Source organism: Molothrus aeneus, chromosome 7, assembly GCF_037042795.1.
Source record: "Molothrus aeneus isolate 106 chromosome 7, BPBGC_Maene_1.0, whole genome shotgun sequence".
In the NCBI taxonomy this organism is placed as follows: Eukaryota; Metazoa; Chordata; class Aves; order Passeriformes; family Icteridae; genus Molothrus; species Molothrus aeneus.
Window position 1 is genome coordinate 20,262,006 of NC_089652.1, and position 19,543 is coordinate 20,281,548.

General features: G+C 38.2%; 1 protein-coding gene and 1 long non-coding RNA gene across 2 annotated transcripts in view; both read left to right on the plus strand.

Annotated features, from left to right (window-relative positions):
• Positions 1 to 8,134: 8,134 nt before the first annotated feature.
• Positions 8,135 to 14,037, plus strand: LOC136559071 (uncharacterized). Its single transcript, XR_010783959.1, has 4 exons — positions 8,135 to 8,311; positions 8,422 to 8,504; positions 11,791 to 11,909; positions 13,169 to 14,037. It is a non-coding gene; the product is annotated as an uncharacterized lncRNA (long non-coding RNA).
• Positions 14,038 to 16,346: 2,309 nt separating this feature from the next.
• LOC136558815 (sodium channel protein type 2 subunit alpha-like) overlaps positions 16,347 to 19,543 on the plus strand; it is a 58,473-nt gene continuing 55,276 nt past the window's right edge. The window contains exon 1 of the mRNA XM_066553535.1: positions 16,347 to 16,384. The gene's annotated coding sequence lies outside the window, so the exon portion shown is untranslated. The remainder of the gene's footprint in view (positions 16,385 to 19,543) is intronic.

The following is a 19,543-nucleotide window of genomic DNA, read 5'->3' on the forward strand; positions in this document are numbered from 1 at the left end:
AGATTCACATAACAGAGCATATAGAGGCTGCTTCAGTCTCCATGCAGGAATTACATGATAGTTACACCATAAAAAAAATTGCTTTTGTTGTTTTTCAATATTATGTTACAAAATAGTCCCTTGTGAAATAGTCTTTCTGTGCTTTCTGTGCTGTTACTTACTTGATGGTTTTCTGATTGCTATGTTAAACAAAAAATAGGCATCAGCAAGATGCACAATTAAAATGAACACATGAAAGGGGATTACTTTAAAGGAGGATTAAGAGAGGGGGATTCGAAATCTATCTATATAAATAAGGACTGCAAATGTAACCCCCTGCATTCATTTATCTGATTGGGAGAAATAATGTAGTGGCCAGCTGAGTAATGTTGAAATGTTTTCTTATATTGTGCACTTTATCAGATATATGCTAAAGAATTAAAGTTCTATCCAGTGTCTCCTTATGCACTATGTTGCTGCAACTAGCCTGAAGAAAGGGTATTTGGGAAGTGAATCTATAAGCTTTGTTTTAAAAAATCTGAGCATCTTTCTGCCCTTCATTTACACGAATATACTGATTGAAATAGGACAGATTGTGAGTAATTTTGGTTACCAATCCAACTAATGCTCTACTAGCTTTAGACTTCTTTCTGTTCTGTCACATTATTTCACCTCTGTGTATGTCCATGCTATCTCCTCTGCAGTTCTGGACATACAGGTGGCTTCCCTACCACTCTACCTTGCCTGCCTTATCTCCCCAAGGTTGTGGCAATATTAAAAGGCAAGAATTCACAAAGATACAATTACTTCTAATGTAGAAATACACATGGAAGAAGTCAATCTGTGTAACACTTTTGGATAGTGTGCTGGTATGTGGTAAATGGCTCACTATTATCTCTTTAAGGTAATACTGGAAAAAGTGTAGCTACATTCTTACTGCTGTCTAAACCCATGTCTCTGTGTATCTGAATTGCCTCTCCTGCTGTTCAGAATTTCTGTCTGTGTAAAAGATGGAGGAGAGGTCACAGTGATTTGGGAGGTTTATTTGAGTAGAACTGACCACCCATATCCAGTCTGGAAACTGGGCTAGCCACAAAGATTGATTTCTTCCAAGCATGCATCTGTCAGTAGGAGAAGGCAGCCTGAAAAACACTACCCTGCTATTTGTGAAGAGCTTTAAGAGCCCCATACTCAGCTGAAGAAGCTTTGAAAAGAAAACTAGCTGTGCTGCATGTCAGAGGGAAGCAACAGCAACAACAGTTACCTTCAAAAATTTTGACCCTAGAAGGGCAACTTTAATAGCAGAACTCAGAAGCAAAGGACCTGATGAAGTACTTTGGTTCACCTTTTGCTTTGTCTTTTGATTCCTATAATGTAAATGATAAGATAAAAGAATGAACTCAAGGATATAGCCAGCCCATTAATAAATGAGATAGAAATCCAGCTGCTGATATTGCTGTGTTTTGCCTCTATTCTGGCAAACAGATTGGCAAGGTCTTTAGTTAGCATTAAATTCAAATGGATAGTTTAAAGGACTCCATGACGACTAATTAGCTCAGGATCCATTCCAAATTTATGCAAGCATGAAACAGTTGCACAGTGTCTAAGAATGAAGATTCCTGAAACAATAAAAGTAATTTAATCCTGATTCAATTCAAAAAAACAGGGAATGGGTTTATCCCAGAAGACAATTTCCTTAATAGCCCAGTATCTGTAAACCACTGTAGTCTGTGGATTTGAAATCCAATTTTCTTCCTTTTAATTGTTACACAGCTGTAGCAACAGGTCATATGGTCTTTCTTCTCTTTTCTTCCATGGTCAATAAACCAGAATATATTTAAAGTGATGACTTAAGTGCCTTAAGTAACACCCAAGTCACTTGGCTGAAACCAGAATTGATGGAAGATGGAACTGAAAATAGCACTTCTAGTTGTCTTTCTTTTTGTGAAGTTTCCTTTCAGAAGAGGGATATCAGGCTGTTTCATCTTGCACTCTATGTGTACAAATCTGAGTTATCTGAAAAATTATCATGTGCCTATTTTATGTGAATACTTAGATGCCTATTGTCATGTAAAACCATGTTCAGTATATAAAAGAGGCTGTATAACATCATAAAAGCATTTCCACTGGGGTTTTTTAATACTGGAAATAACAGAACATAACATTTATGGCTTTCTGTATTATTTTCCCCTTTGAATGACATACAAACTTCAAGTATTTCTAACAGTTCTGTCCCATCTGGATGCTCTGGTGACTAATGACTTCTGCACTCAGGCTCTGGTGATTCCATCTCTAAGGGCACTAATATCATCTAGACCTTCTGCACTTAGTTGCCCGGAACTTTTAGATTCTTAATAGCTGACAGATTTACTTTTATCAAATCTGGCCAAGATTAGTCTTTCTATTTAAAAAATCACTGTGAGAAGGGCAGGGAAGCAAAACCTATATTGCATAATTTTTCTTGATATCCTTAACACAAGTCTTAAAACAATGGTGCTAGTGCTATATTTCCACATTTCCATCTTAACATATGGTGATTGACTTGTGGACCTTCTTCTTTGTTCTTGGTGTCTTTGAAAACCTTTCACATTTTCATATTCTGGTGACAACAGGAATCTTTTCTGTTGACTTGCTAGCAAGAAGCTGTGCATCCAACACTTAGGAAATGCAAGCTTGAGAATTTCTTTCCCCTCCTTACTCTTCCTGTACCTTACAGCTTCTTCTGTGAAACCCTTGCTGCAGAGATCCTTCCTGTCTGATTACATCAGCATAAACTTCTTGGGCAGGTCAGAAGGGAGCAATCTTTCAGTTTAGTGGTGATTCATGAAGTGATATATTTCCTTTGTGTATGTGGGCTATGACCTAAATTTTGACATTTTGATCTTTTACTATTCATCTGTTTTACATGTGAGGCTTGTGTATTCAAGTAACTTCTAAACAATGTGGGTTCTGATGTTGGAATGAAACAAAAATGTTGTGGTTTTGTTCTTTAAGTATTGTTTCTGCTCATATAGCAGTTATCAATATTTTTTGTGATAGGTTCTTTCCAAAATTCTACTGGAGATTGACATTCTTGTATGATGTTCCCAAACACGGTTAACGTGTCCTCCTTGTTTGGAAATTCACCAGCATGAACATAATTTCTAATTAGGATGTGTGATGTGCTGAAGTTAGTGGAAAGCTGTGTGTGTTTTGCAACACTCAAAAGTCTTAAAATATGCCTTTAATGTATCCCTTTAAAATAACTCCTTAAGTATCAATTCAAACTAAAACCATATGCTAGTCTATCTTTGTAACTGTTTTTCATAAGACCATATGCAGAGAGATATTCTGCTAAAAAATGTAACAAATATGTCTGTGCGCTTAGTTGCTGGGGTATTAGAAACAGCATTTTTGGTTTATGTCAGTTTAGCATTTATTCTTGCAGTCTCTTTTCTGTTTACATGTATTTTGTCCACAAAAGGTACCAGTAAAGACAGTGAACGCTATTTTTTTGTTACTTTTTTTTAGCCTGTAAGTATCCCATGAAGCTTTGGTGAGACAAGCCAAATCTTGTATAGAATTTTTGTGAGCCCCTGGTTCAGAAGGTCAGTGTTGAAATTCTACTCCATTTTGCAAATGTATGGCCGTATGCTGCCATCTGTCTGTCCTGCAGCTGGGAGTTAATAGTGCACCATTAATGTTATGTACCAAATTGCAGCTATTTTTTGTATTTTTGGAAAGCTGTTAAGACTTCTAGTTTATTATTTTGTCCCATTTTAAAGCAGGTTTTTGATCTGCTTTGGCTCTTTGTGGAAAAGCAAATTGCAAGGTTGAAAGGTTTGACATCTCTAAACAGGTAATTTTTTCTCTCCAAAAGGGTGTCATTTTTATATTTTTTATAGAATGCAAGAAGGGCTGAATTAGTGTTGTCTGTGATATCTGTCATACTCAAAACTATTATTGTGTCACCAAATTCAACAACTTTTATACCGAATTTGTGTACCACCAAATTCAACATACTATGAAATGTTAATTCAAGTCAAAGCCAGTGATGTACTTGTAATTAACTGATTTATTGTAAAAGTCCTGAGGCTGAATTGGGACTGACTAGCAGCCTACCAATTCTGTACATTAGAGACTATTACATATTATTGTAGTGACAAAGATTGTAAAGCAAGAAAGAAATTGCATGTTTTAGTTAAAACCCAGCTGGAAACTAAGTACCATGCAGATGCCCTCTCACTCCCCTCTGTGCCTGCCCCCTCTGTGGGAAGAAGAACTGGGGGGAAAAAAGCAAAACTCGTGGGTTAGACAAGAATAGTTTACTAATGGGAAAATTATAATAGCATTAATTATAATAATAACAACAATCATAACAATAATATTACTTAATGGATATTAATTTATAATTATTAATAATAATTGTCATGAAAATGAGAGAGAGAGAAATAAAACCAAAAAGAAACAGGACACAGCTGCTCCCCACCCTGTGATGGATGCCCAGCCCACCCTGAGCAGTGATGGGCCCCTCCCAGCCGACTCCCTCAGTTTCTTTGCTGAGTGTGCCCTCCGTGCTGTGGAACATCCCTTTGGCCTGCATTGTTATGTTCCTGGGAGGAATATGAAGGTAATAAAATCAGCATTTGTTCTGACATTTTTTAGGGACATGTGCTCCTAATTGTATTGCTAAACTTAATACACAGGGTGTTTTTAATTAGAAAATTAAACAGAGTTTTAAATTTTGATTTTCTAAAAAATGAGAATTATCAATTAACATGAATGCTTTTCAGTGAGGACTGGTTTTGTTTCAAAATAGTTCCACTTCCTGCAAATAACACAACCAGGTTGTCAAAGCACCTTGATCATTACTGGTTTAGAAGAAGGTAATTTATTGAATATAGGACTAAATATAGTAGGTTTGTTGTTGTTAATATCCTTTTTTCTTTCCAAGTAGATCATGTTCCTTAAGTTTCCAGTATAGACATTATGAAAAATTCACAACAGGGTCCTGTAAGCCCTGGGGAAATGTTATTCAAAACAGACTTAATGGTGTAATTTTAAGTAATTTTTTTACAAACCGTATTTTTAGTGGTACTCACCCAGTAACTCTCAGGGTATTTTTTCATGAAAATCATGTGAAAGGTATTTCTTTCCTAGTTAGAGCTTGATTCAGAATGCAGTACCTCTAGCAATAATAGCTCAAGCAGTCGCTTGAGTGCCTTCAGTGTTTAAACAGCTGCACAGTCAATTTCACTCAGTATAAAAGTATCCATCATCAGCTGGTCCATTTTGGTTAAACAGACAGTGGATGTTACACAGCCTAAATAGCTGGGAGGGTAAATCACATAATCAAAACGTGATCCTAAATAATATGGCTCATCTGAAACTGTTTAATCCTATCTTCTGAGTCCATTGTAACAAAAATGATGATTATATTGTATTTATCAAAGCCACTGAGAGTTGTACTACTTTCTGTGGAGACCACATACTTTTCCTTTGTTTCAGGTCTTGTTTGGTAAATCCATGGATAAAATTGCATGCTTTCTGCCCAGTAGATTCTGTATGTAGCACTACTTAAAGTTACTGTAAAAGCTCAAGAACATGTCCAGCATCAGAGTCTGAATGAGAACTTCTAGTGCTTGAAAGATTCCAAGGAGATCATCTGCCATGATCTCCGTGAAGCTTCTTGCATCTTTAGCCTTGTCTTTATCTGTTCTTCATTTCTAGATTGCCTTCTTCACAACAGCTGTCTAAGCATTCTTGTTCATGATGATGTTGTAGTTACCAATGCAGTGTTCTGCAGTTTAGGGATCACAGCTGTACTAAGCGATCAATAGTGGATTTTTTGGTTTTTTCCTAGGATCACAAACTCTGCTAGTAGACTTTCATCAGCGCTAGGAATTAAGTCAGTAGAAGGAGTTACAAAGATGAATGAATGAAATGAAATGAAATTAAACTAAATGAAACAAGACAGACTTAATTTCATACCCATGGGGGAGCTTCACAATTTCTGGGTTTTCTTTTTGATTAAGAGTGAAAACCTTCCCAGCAGAATGAAATTTGAAAAGTCTGACCAGATCTATTTTGAAGTAATCTTGAACTGTGTTCTCTAAAAGGCTCCCAATTACATGCATTTTTTTTCCTTCTCATATCTTCTGTTTCCTACCAAAAAAATGTGTATTATTCTTTAATTTTCCTTCCATTCTTCCTTCTGGTTTGTTCACTCAAACTGGCTCTACAGAGTTTTCCTTCTGCCTAAGTACTGCAACTTGTTCTTTCTTTCAAGATCCAGTCAACCTCTCATGCTGTATTGAAAGCATGATGAGTAAATGATACTATTTAAGGTTCTTGTAAATGTGTATAATTTTATCTGTGAAAATAATGCAATTTCACTGATCAGCAATTTATCTTCTAGTACCAGGAACTCTCTGATTTGTATGTGACAGAAGTCCACAGAACAGATCAAAGTGCTCTTTTGTTCAGAATGCTTGAATGCATCTTTCTGCACAAGAAAAGAAAGAAAAAAAAATAGAAAAAGGATCTGTTTTCAGCTAACTGTATTTCAGCAATCATAATCCTTTGATATTAATCTGGATGCTCAGGTTCTCCAGCAACACAGCAATCCTCTTTGAGGATCTAACTGTCCTCATAACACAAATGCTCCATTTATTTTTGTTTGTTTTTTCAGCCTCTGAAACAAAAGCTAGCCTAGGCAGCCCTTGCTAGAAAGAAAATTCCTGCTGGAGAGGGACTGCTAGGAAATAGTGTCTCATTAAGTTTCCCCAAGACTTTCATCTTGCAATTACTAGAAGAAAACTCAAACCAGCTCACAACTGTCCTACACGCAAGCCTTTAAAAGTGTAATCCATTTATAAAACAGACTCGGTTGCTCCTGTTTTCTTTAATGTGGGAACTCTCTTTGTCTCATGACCTCTGAGTCTGCTTTCCATCCATATGTATGCTTCTCTCTGAAAGTGTGAGACCAGTTTAATCATAAATGAGTGTTCTTGTCAGGCTTTCCACTTGCTGAGCACTCATAAAAGCAAGTTGAGATGCGGTACAGATGAAAGTTTTGGTCTGTTATATGAAGGTTAGTACTCTGGCCTGATAATATTGGATGGGCTGCAGTAATTAGTGCAACAAACAAACAAAATTATTAAAATATTTAACCTTACTGGAACCAGAATGGTTGTACCATTGATGTGAGTTATCTTGTGGTGTGATAAGAATAAACGGTCATGTCAATATGGAATATGGTATAGCTGACAGGCATTTAAAAGAAGATGAAGTTCTCATTTGGTACATGCTATTAGTAAAGCCTCACAGGCACCATTTAGCCAATCTCCTGCTACATGCCTTCCTGTCCCACTGCCTGAACTGGGTGAAACTAAGTGAGAATTTTCAATATTCAGTGCTGGAGAGAGGAAAGGCATAAGCCAAGACAGGGGCTAACTCTTCCCTGTCTTCAGTCTCTCACACTCCTCCAAATTCAAATTTTATACCAGTCCTTTCAGCTCACCTGTCAAATTCCTGTTATTTTTATCTTTCATGTTTATATAGATAAGGTGTGTAATCCACCTCTGATGCTTGAAAATAAGATGCTACTCATGTCTGGGTAAGTAGGTCAAATTCATCTTTTTACGATCACTGACAATGTCTTCATGGCCCTGGTTGTACTCCTGTCAGCTGTAATGCACACGTGGAAGCACTCAAGGTAACATTAAAGATAGATGGGATAATCACTGCAGCCTGCTGCTCCGCTGAGATGAAGTGCTGATGCCCCAGGTTTAGCTTTTGTATTTCTCAGATTCTGTGCTGCTTTAGTGTGTGGGTTTGGGCTTCATATTAGGGGATATGAATAATACGAATTATAATAATACTAATACTTCATATTAGTAAGCTCTCTTCACAGAATGGGTACACAAAACAATTCCTTCTCTAGCTGGGGACCCAAGAACAACTGATGCAAGTCTCAGGCCCAAGAGCATAAACAATGGTGGACTGAAGAGAGAAAAACAAGGATGGGACTTCATGGGCTGGAGCTGTAATTGGACAATTAGCTCCAATGTGCTAATGGACCAAAACTTATGAAAGTGTGAGATCCTGTGACTGATTGTCCATTTTATGACCATTTTGGTTTCACCTGGGGTGTAACCCTGGCTGGGCTCTTGTGCTGCCCAAGGTGGATCCATTGAGGCCTCCTAATAAATACCTACTTTATTCTTTAACTTCATCTAGTCTCTGTTCTAGGTCAGCCTTCACAAGGCCATCGGTGCCAGTGCCTTTTGAGGGCAGGTCAGCTTGCAGTGGGCACACAAGGCATCATCACCATTCCTGTCTTTGATCTCAGGTATGAATGAGTAAGTATGGAGACTGAGCTATCTGTCTGCCCAAGGTTCCCCCTTATCCTGGAGATAAAGAAAGCTTGCTTTGCTCTAAATCAGAGTTTTCCATCTTCAGGAAAATCAGTGCAATGCCTTGCAAGACAAAGAAGAGGTCTGCAGAAGTACATGAAGTAAATGTACTTCATAAAAGGACAGGAAGTAAGTGAAGCACATTATCAATTACTGTTTTTTTGGCTTCATGGGTAACCTAAGTGTTTTGCATGTTGTTCTTGAGGAAAGGGAAAAAATCCAGCACCATAAAACAAATAATTTGTTTTGTATTTATAATAATAATGGTTGTAAGTTCTTAGGCTACTAGTATTTTTGTCCTTTTAGTGTAAATACTTTATTACACATGTGGTTGTCTACCAGGTGTTAATAGTTGTATTTATAAACAAAGATGTAACAAGGATGATGATGGAAACAAAATACACAGAGGGAAACAAAACATAGAGTGTCATCTATTACAAATTTTTGAGTGTCGAGTATCAATTCCTGCTGGTCTTACTCATCGTAGATAAATTTTCCTGTTTTAAATATTCCTAAAATACTCAAGATTCCCTAAAACTTACTTATTTTTGGTGCTGAAAGAAGAGACACAGATCTTTTTTATTCCTATAGCAAGAGGGAAACGTATCAAGGAGTCTAGAAAAGGTGATGGTCTTAGAATTATAAATATTAGTATAATAAGTATCGTTAGTAAATAAATACCATTTTTTGCTACTGGATATGTTTCTAAGTAGTTCTAATTTTCACTTCTATTTGATTTGGGCCATTTAAATAACTGTGTGCACCTTGGTCTAATGAGAGCAGAATGTGGAAAAGAAATCAGGCTAAATAAATATTAAGACAAAGAAAAGTAATTAACAGTACTCTGCTAAAAAAAAAGTGAGAAAAGGTAAAACAAGCATCTAAAGAAACTGTTGCTGAGCTTAACACATCAGGACATGAATTTCCTTTCATTTGACACATTTTCTGGCAGCAAATGGCAGCAATTGGAATTAATAATCCTTAATAGGTTATTAGCTTGGATGAAAATAATTTTCCATTAAAAATTGGTAATTATATTCCTAAAATTCATCAGAGACAACCTGCATCTTCTGGAAACAATACAAAACAATCTCTGACACTAAAAGTTAGTCTTAAAAGTTAATGAACAGTTTGAGATCAAGTAAATAAATTTTATTCTTATGTAAAAAAAATTTCAATATGTTTACTATTCTATTCACATATTTAAAGTTTTCTATTAATTATGTCTGTGATTCAAGGCATGGAAATGACTGTCAGTTTTTTTCATTTTTTTCTTAAATCAGTGATGGTTTTTTTTGAACTACTGCTATTCAATAAAAATGTGTCAGGGAGTGATTAAGAGAGGCTCCCTTTGGTATTTCATAGAAATGGCAGAAGTCTCTTCTCAAAAGTTAGCTACAATACATAAATCAGGAGTAATCAGGTACTCCTTAGTGCAACTACATCTGTAAGTAAGATCAGATTCTAAATGTACAGGGGCCTAGACAAGGCAATGGCTACAGATCAGACTTCATTTAAAGGAAACAGAGTGAATGCAGTATCTCTGTAGATCTCTCTAACTACAGACTGGCAAAATCAGAAAAAACAGTGGAACCTTTTGAAATTCAACAAAAGCAAATGCAAAGCCCTGCACCCAGGGAGGAATAACTCCACACAACAGCACGGGCTGGGGGCTGACCTGCTGGGAAGCAGCTCTGAGGAGAAGGACAACCAGCTGTCCATGAGCCAGCAGGGCCCTTGTAGCCAAGAGTCAGTGGTGTCCCAGGGTGCATTAGCAAGAGCATTGCCAGCAGCTCAAGAGAGCTGATCCTGCCCCTCTACTCTGCCCTGCTGAGGCACATCCAAAGTGCTAGGTCCAGTTCTGGGCCCCTCAGGACCAGAGGGACATGGAGGTTCTGGAGCAGGTCCAGCAAAGGGATACCAAGGTGAGCAGGGATCTGGGGCACCTCACTCAGGGGAAGGCTGAGGGAGCTGGGCCTGTTCAGCCTGAACAAGACTGAGGGGAGCCTCATCATTGTTGGTAAATGTCTGAAGGGAGGCTGTCAGGAGGATGGATCCAAGCCCTGCTTGGCACTTCCCATCAGTAAGACAAGGGGCAGTGGGCAGAAACTGATGCACAGGAAGTTCCACCTGAACACAAGGAGGAACTCCATTGTGAGGGTGGCTGTGCATGGGAACAGTTGCCCAGAGAGATTGTGGAGTCTCCTTCTCTAGAGATACTCAAAAGCTGTCTGGACACAATCCTAGCAGTGTGCAATCCTAGCTTGAGCAGGCAGGTTGAGCTCAGGAATAGATGACCTCCAGGGTCCCTTCCAGCCTTACCCATTCTGAGATCCACAGTGGACTTGGCAATGTGTTTACTGGTTTGCTACAAAAGAATGGCACATCTTGTCTTACCTTCAGTGTAATGTATAGAAAATGCTGGTAAATACTTTCCATAGAATCATGGTCACAGAATTGTAGAATGGTTTGCATTTAAGATCATATAGTTCCAATCCCCCCTGCCATGGGCAAGGACACCTCTCGCTAGACCAGGTCAGAGCCCATCCAAGCTGGCCTTGAACATTGCCAGGGATGGGGCATTTAGACTTTTACTATAGTGTCCAGAGGGTTTCTTCCCTCCTGAAGCTTTTAGACAGGCCTTTCTTAAAATACATTCTGCTGTTAGGTGAGGGTGCCCTCTGATGGATACTGTGAACACACAGTCCTGGTGATTCCAAGATGATGTAGTGGGCTTAGTAGACTTGGTTTATTTTGCAAAACAGCACAGTGGGCACAGTAACTGCAGCAGGTAGACAAGTAACAAAAATCTTTAATTTAGAAAATAGACACTTTGTTTGAAGTAATCATTTTGTTTCTTCACAGTATAGTCCTCTGAAAACTTCTTTATGGAAGTTTTGCTTTTGATTTCAAGAACAAATTTCTCTTTCATTTTCAAGTATAAATTGTGAAAGTACAATTAAAACTGATGGAGACAAAAATTAGTCAACATATAGGGAAAAAGACAGTAAATATGAATAGCTAGTGTAAGACTTGGTTTAAACAAATAAGTTTTGAAAAGCACCTAATCTCTGCCCACATTAATTTTCAATATTAATTTATTAGCATTTATTTAGATTTTAAGTCAGAATACATATATGCATTTCATAAATGTTAAGTATATTCAACGTCATCTGCATTACTATGTGTGTTTTCATGTTCAAAAATGAGATAAAGGCTTAGATTGATGGGGCTGTGAAATGGAGATTTCTACAAACCCATTTTATGATTAGAAGTATTTTCTTAATTTCCTGGTAAAACTTATTTATTATTAAACACATCTTTATTTTTCTTTCTACTCTAAAAGTGCTTATAAAATGACAATTAAAATATTAACCATATTTTCTTCTATCCACACTTTTCTGGTCTTTTATAGCCCTTCCTCTCAAATGTCACAGATGTCACAGACATACACAGCAATGCAGAAGATTTTTCTTCTGAACATATCAGGATAATGTGACTGGAAAATACTTGAAAAATCCATGTCACATCCAGGTGAGATTTTATGCTCTCATGCAGGACAAACTAATCAGTATGATACTGAAATACTGCATTAATATTTCTTTTAATATTCAAAATTAAGCAGATTTGCTTAGATATTAGTATGCAAATGAATTGCTTAGCCAAGGTTTGAAAAAGTACGTTTTTCTGCAAAATACTTTTTTTCATCCACTTTGTGCCTCATCTTGTTTTATTGTGAAATGGCAAAGGAACGTGTTTCAAAAGTGAAATCAATAAACAAATGCTGCAAGCATCAAGTTATCCAGTGATGTTTTGCACTAAATGCTTAATTTGATCTCTCTACAATGTTGGCTTAGTCACTCATATTGAAACCAAACATCTAGCAATACAAAAGATGTTCTAAAAATACTAATTTTCTTTAAAGCTTCTTATAGTCAACAAGAAGTCAAGAAGTTCAATTCAGCCTTCTGTAAACAGGATGCATTTGTGGATGGAAATTCCATTAAAATAAGATAAATAAACAAATATGCAGGTATTGAGCAGGAAGTTGGAGACCACTGTTGGCGGGCAGGTGAAAGAGTGAAAGCAGTACATAATTCCCTTAATTCAAAGCATTGTCTTGAAACAGTGTTTTCTGTGCATCCTCTGAGGCCACTGACACTGCAGCCCAGTGAGACCTTTCAGATACTGCTTTTACATTGCTTTGGAATGGGTGTATTACAGGAAAATTTGTAATTGCAAATTTTGCCTGCTGCTTAATTTTTCACTTTTTTGGTTTTTTTAATAGTTAGATAATTTCATAACCACATTTTAATTCATTAGTAGATTTTAAAAGATCTCTAAGATGTGGCTGATAATAGTCCACTATTTCTTTAGTTCAAGCCACTGGTAGATAAACTATGGAAGAGCACAGGAATCATACAGACCAACATATTACTTTCTGCAATTAATAAGCAGTGAAACAGCACTTCAGAACACTGTGATTTTGGCTTTATGGATAATTATTTACATACTGTGTATTTTGGGACATATGTTGTCTATGATAATATTGACTCGTTGCATCGAGAAACTCGTTGCATCTTGCAAATGGCTTATCTTAAAATACAGAATACATCGTAAGGGAAAGTCAGGTGAAGAGAGACAACATAATACCAGAAAGAAACCTAACTGGAAAATTTCAGTGGTGAAATCTGATGGTACAATTTTTGTAGAAAAATGTAAAACTACAATTAAGAGGAAGGGAAGATTAGAATAAATGCATGTTAAAATTTTCCAATGAAAATCTTTTTCAGACCGTTGAGGAAGTTGCTGATCTTGGCGCACTGCAGAGACATCAGTGAAGCAGCCCTGAGACAGCAATATTTCATTACTGACAGAAAAAAGGGTTGCTGGAGAAGAAAATAGGATAATTTTAATTTCCCAGATATCCAATCCTTGTGAGGAGACCATGACATTAATACAAGCATTGTGACTTTAACATGGCTGAATGCCAAGCCAAGACTTTCTGAAACCAATTACTGACCATCTCCTTTTGCTGATCGTGTTCATGAATAAAAGGTTGGCAGATTATGTGGTATAGTATTCTTCAGTGGGAAGTGTGGGCAGAGGGTAAATCTGTTCTGTTCTTCAGGATGATCTATTGTAAGTAGCAAAGTAGAAAAGGAACTAAAGGACTAAACATGCCAAAAATTGTGTCTTAGCTTTTGAAGAAAAGATGCTGGTAAGAAACTGCAGTGATTTTTATCCTGTAAATACTTCCATATGGGTCATTTATATCAAGATAAGTATTAAACATTTTTCTTCCAATATCTTATATTCAGCACGTATGTATCCATGCTTTACTTCTCTCATGTATAAGATTAATGAGATATAAATAGTGTCATCACTGTTTTTCTTCAGGTGGCAGTGCAGCTGTTAAGAAAAGTACTGACTACAAAGCCATATCCACTTTGAACACTAAGTGGTGCTATCATATTAAATATTGCAATTCACTCTTTCCCTCGGAAACAGGTTGCACCACCTGATAAACCCCATCACTTTTCAGTTATTAGATTGCAATTACAGTTATGGTCCTAGTAATAATGGTTGTATCATTTTTAGTGTCATTATTATAGAATTGTGCATCACTAAAACTTTGTGAAACCAGAGACCAAATAAGTAAAGCAGCTGTAGTGTACTTGTTGTCTGTGCAATTCTAGCATTAAGTGCAGCCAAATAATGAATTGAAGTAGATGTTTTTCTGTAAACAGATGAAAAACAGGGCTGCTGTGTAGGGGTGCTTTTGAATGACCTATTTCAATTTAATATAACAAATTACATATTTAGTATTAATTTAGCGTTGTGTGTTGTAAGAAAAGCTATTGGTTTGATAATACATATTAGTTTTAAAAGCACTGTCATTATTTGCTGACTATATAATATCCATCCTATGGAATATCACAGGGCTGTCTGTCCCTAAGACAGACATGACTATTCAAGTAATATACATGGAATATATTACAGATATTACAAATATTACAGATTTCAATGTAGACAAGGCATTCAGAAAGTAATTGTGCATCATCACTAAAATGTGGAAATGATGAAGAAAAGAATAAAAATTGGAAAAAACTTAACATTGAAAAGGGGGAAATTCTCTTTATTTGGGTTGAGTTTTGAGAGATGAGGAAAAAAAATTCTCTGCATGTGATCTCTTTCAGTTTAACATTAAATTTTAAATGCATGTAGAAATCTAAAGGATTTCATTTGTAGACACCGAAATCAGGTGTCTCCTGTACTAAATTGCAGCTTCTTAGGATATATGTTATCAAATAGTGTTACAATAACAATACTGCAGGGAATGAGTGCCTTTTTTGTTTTAATTTACACAGATGTAGTCAAGGAGCTGGTTTCTTGCAGCCAGTCTGGAATAATATGGATACTGTTTCAAGCAGGTTCCATGTGGCTGGGTGCTGCTACCAAATCAGGTAATGGGGAAATGGCTTCAGTGTGCTATAGAAACTCGTGACCTGCTGTCTCTGCTAAAATAAAAGAAGTGGAGAGGAGAATGCCTTCTTAGCATCTCCTCCTCACTGTCATGGCATGCTAGTGCTGCATCAAGAAAAGTGAGATTTTGGGTGAGAAAACATGAGCACAGAAATCAGATCACATAAGAACATTTTCAGAAATGTTTGTGAGTTTTGATAATTTATTGTTCTAACTGAGGTGAAGATTTTTTTCTAAAGATTGGAAGAACAACTGGTATTACAGAATTGACATTCTGTTTTGACAGATATGGTATATATGAAATTTTCATACTCTGTTGACAAAACTATCTTGTGTTTCCCTTCCCTGCTCTGTAAGCAGCAGGGAATTCAAGGTATTTCCAGTGATTTTAATGATTTAACCATATGACCACAGACAAAACCTACAGCTGTGACCTATTTATACAGCACTCAGGATGCACCAAAGCTTTACAAACATTGGAACAAGGGATTCAATGCAGACAATGTGCCCAGGCCACAGCAGGAGGCCTTCAGGAATAGAAGCCCTGATTGTGAAAAGTGCTGGAAAGCAGTGGTAGGCTGGCATTTTACCTGAGGGACTAAGCACTTTAACTTAGGCTTAGCTGTGGCTTTAGTTGCAGCTGGTGATCTGTAAGGGGTTTAAATACACATTGTGAAAATGGTGCTCTATGGCTGTCATGCTTAGAGCTCTTCAGGTACTGATGTTCCCCTAAAATCTGCACAGGATTATTGTCTGTTGTCCACATCCAAAAGCAAGGGGACATATTCTCTAAACAAGAACGTAACTCCTCTGAGACACTTCCTTAAGTAATGTATCACATAAAACACCCCTTCTCTCACTGAGCTGCAAACTAGCTTGTTTTTTTCATTACAGGTTTCCAAGAGATTCAGAAGGTATTAAAGTTAGTCATCAGTAGAAAAAACACACATAAATGCTTTTAAAAGCTCATAAGGCAAATTGTATTATGTTACTACCTTGAATTACAGCCAAGGACACCATGACTTTCTCTCGGAAACCCATTTAGCATTGGACGTGAATGGATGGCAGAGGGAAGTGTGGCCGTGCGCTTACTGGAACCGACCCAAGCCGCCACGGGAAGGGGCGCCAGGAGAGGCAGCGGCCGGGAGGCGCTGCGGGCAGGAACGGGGGACGCGGCTGCCCCTCGCTCTCCATGGTGCCGGCTCTGCCCCCGCCCCGGCTCCCGCTGTCCCCCGCGGCGGTAGGACCCCGCTGTGACTCCCCCTGGGCCTGGAGGTCAGGGGGGCGGCCGCGGGATGGCCCCGGAGGAAAGGCGCTGTCCAACCCTCACGTTTCTGTCCGGCCGGCAGCAGCTCCCGCCGGCAGCAGCTTCGCCCGCGGGCTCCGCGAGGGGGCGCTGCGGCGTTGTCGGCGGGGCCGGGCGGGGCCGGGCGGGGCTGCCCGGAGCCAGCGGAGCCCGGAGCGGAGCGGGCGGTGCTCGGAGCGGCGGCGCCCGGACCGCACCTACCTGTGGCATGGGAGAGGTGAGTGGGGCGATCCGGCGGCGGGTTGGCGGGGATCTTGCCCGGACTTGGGTCTAAGCTGCCTGGGCTCTCCCGGGAGGTCGGCTGGAGCACTTGAGTAGAAGTAGGTAGGGTGTTCAGTTGAGTCTCTTGTCTTCGCTTTTCTCTTTGCCATCCCCGCGGTATCGGAGATTTCTTTTTTTTTTTTCTTTCCCTTATATTTACTTATGTATTTATTTACCTGGCATTAGTATTTGGGGAGCTTTTTTACCGACAAGTTTCAGGTTGTCCCCCAGCTTGTTAAGTTCTCTCCTGTGCATCCACTAAGAAAAGAAAATTCGTCTTACATGAAGGTACATATGAGGCCCCACTGGGTACCTCTGCGGTAACAAAGAAACATATTTCTCCTAATTTGCTGTGAAAGGTAGTTTGCTGCTTTGTAGGTGGAGCAGGGTGAGCTCTAGATGGAGGATTTTCCTCTGTCATCATGTCCCCTTGGTTGCTAAGCAGTGGTGACCACATCTGTGAAAAGATGGAAGAAGCACAGAGGAGAGAGCAACAGGGAAAGCCAGGAAGAACAGGAGAATCTCCTCTCGGGCAGCCTTATCTGCTGGGTATTCTTGTAGAGAATGAAAACCAATGCATTAATCCTTCTTTTATGCCTGTTTCCTTAACTCTAAACTTCTGGTATTCCAGCTAATAGTTCAGGTGCAGCAAAGTTATTTTGTTCAACCAAATTGGTTTGTCGTGACTTTTATACAAAGAGAAGTCATTTATAAAAATGCACTTTGTGTGTCCTACAAGTAGCACTGCTTGAGCCTCAAAAAAAAAAGAAAAAAAACAAAGTCTTGATAGGAAAACAAATGATGGGAATAATCCTTACATGAAACTGTAAGGTGATTTATAAAAAGGAAGCTTTTAGTTGCAACAATTAATTTCAGTACCCTTTCCCTGTCCTTTTGTAAAATCAGATTGTGCTGTTGAACTTGAGGACTCCAATGTATTCCATGTTTCTTTGTTCACCAAAATATCTCATAGTTTCTGGATTAAAATAAAAAAACTTCTAGTCTGAGTGGGATGCAAAAAGAAAAAATTAAGTAGTGGAAGGGTAGATTTAATGTTATTTTTCCCAGTTGAACTTGTTGAGCTTGAACAAAAGTGTGCATATGAGTTATTAACAACAAAAACCCCTCTACAAACAACAAAAAAAAACCCCAAAAAACCACCAATCAATGAAAACCCCAAGCCAAAACAAAACTACCCACCAACGCCCCCCCAAATCAGTGTTACTGTACGATATGTTTATGATTTGATGCATAGCACCACAGCACCGTTTAAGATGAGAATTTTCATATGGAATGAAAGGCAGTTCTGATACTGCCATTTTCATGTCATCTGTATGTTTGTCTAAATGTTTTTCAGCTTTTAAGTGGACTGAAAATTTACTTTTGTTAGAACCGGATCAGTTGCTGCGTTGTTGTTGTTGTTGTCTGCCGAGCTCAGCTGTTGTGGGCAAACAGGAGGAATCCATCCTGGCTCTGCTCCCCCTGTGAGAGACACAGCGGCTGCTTGGCTGCTCCTGATGGAGGGAAGGGTGTGTCAGGGTGGGAGCAGAGCTCTGGGTGTGCATCACGCACGGAGGGTCAGGATGGTCAGAGCTGTGTACGAGATTTCGCTGCGACATTTGCCAAGGGCTGTGCTGGCCATTAGCCACTCCAAGGGCTTTGATGTCACCCACCTCTTCACCCCTACTCCATCCCTGCCCTTTCCCTGCGTTGGGAATTCCAAGAGGATAGTTCCACGTAGGCTCTTGTTTTTTTCTTCTTTCTTATCTATATTTAAAAATACTGTGGCTTTTAACTGGCCCTCTAAAGGTGTATTTAGCTAAAGTTTATACAAGTGCAGATTTGATGAAAATACAATTTTTGTGTAAATCTTAGGCATTGATAATTTTATGGTATTCCTAAGAGACACAAAAGCAGACATTGCTCTCTCCATATTTAAAACATATTTCAGTGTTTGCAGATGAAATTCAACAGAGAGAAATGGAAGTGACTAAAACAGGTTGTTGATTTTAAAACTGCATACATTAAAAGAAATACTAAGTGCAGATAAATAGTATGAGACATGAACAGTTTTCTGGGCTTTAAAACAGATTTTGTTGGCCTAAGGTTTTATTACCAGTAGTGCAGAATCGACATTGACAGCTTTTGCCTTCAATATTTTATCGTAAAACTTGTTCCTCTTATTTGAGATAAGGATGAAGCTTTGAGGTGATGTTGAAAAACCCTTTTTTTTCTTCATATAAGTAAATTTCATTTCTTGTTAATACATACTCACTGCTAATAAGTGGTGATAGCATGTAGAAGACATTCAATCTTACGCCAGTCCAAAGAAAAATACTGTACTTGGATCTAATCCTTCAAGAATATGTGTCCTCATTTAACTATTTTATAGGGGCACTGAGCTAGGTGCCTTCTGCAGCATGTCCTTTGGGACTGCACAAGTGCATATAATCCAGAACACATGGAGACAGAACTGGTATAATTTAATCTTCAAAAATGTTTTCCTTTCCTGTTGAAATAAATTGTAAACTCAGCCCAGGACAAGGATGTATTTATCAATAATAATCACAGATGTCATGCTCCATAGAGAGGGTTGAGTCATTCTCAGTAATGAGTGATTGCACTGGTTGAAGCAATTGTGTTCAAAGCACACTATCTGCTACTAGGGAAGATTTTCCATTAATTGTCTTGTTACTCTTGTAAAGGTTTCTGTCACCGTTAACTAGTTGATGTCTAACAGGAAAACTAACTCTTTCTCAAATTTTTAAGTACAGATTGCATTTTCCCTGTGATGTAATAAGTTCAGTATAAATAGTTTTCTTAAATTTGTGGAAGAAATCCATTCTAGAAGATTAGTATCAAAGCAAAAGTTTAAAAGACAAATTACATGATTTTGGATGCAGTTGTTGTGTACAAAACAAAGCCACTTCACCCCAACAGAAATTTGAATATATTTTCATATGTGAAAAGATAGATTTAATACAGTTATTTCCATAGAAGCTCTGTCGTGTTTTCTGTGAGGACTGGGCTCTCTTTGAAAATCTCACCATGAAATTCGATTCAACAAGTTAAGTAAGGAAATTCAGCAGTAATGCTCCAGCAAGCCTCTTTTGTG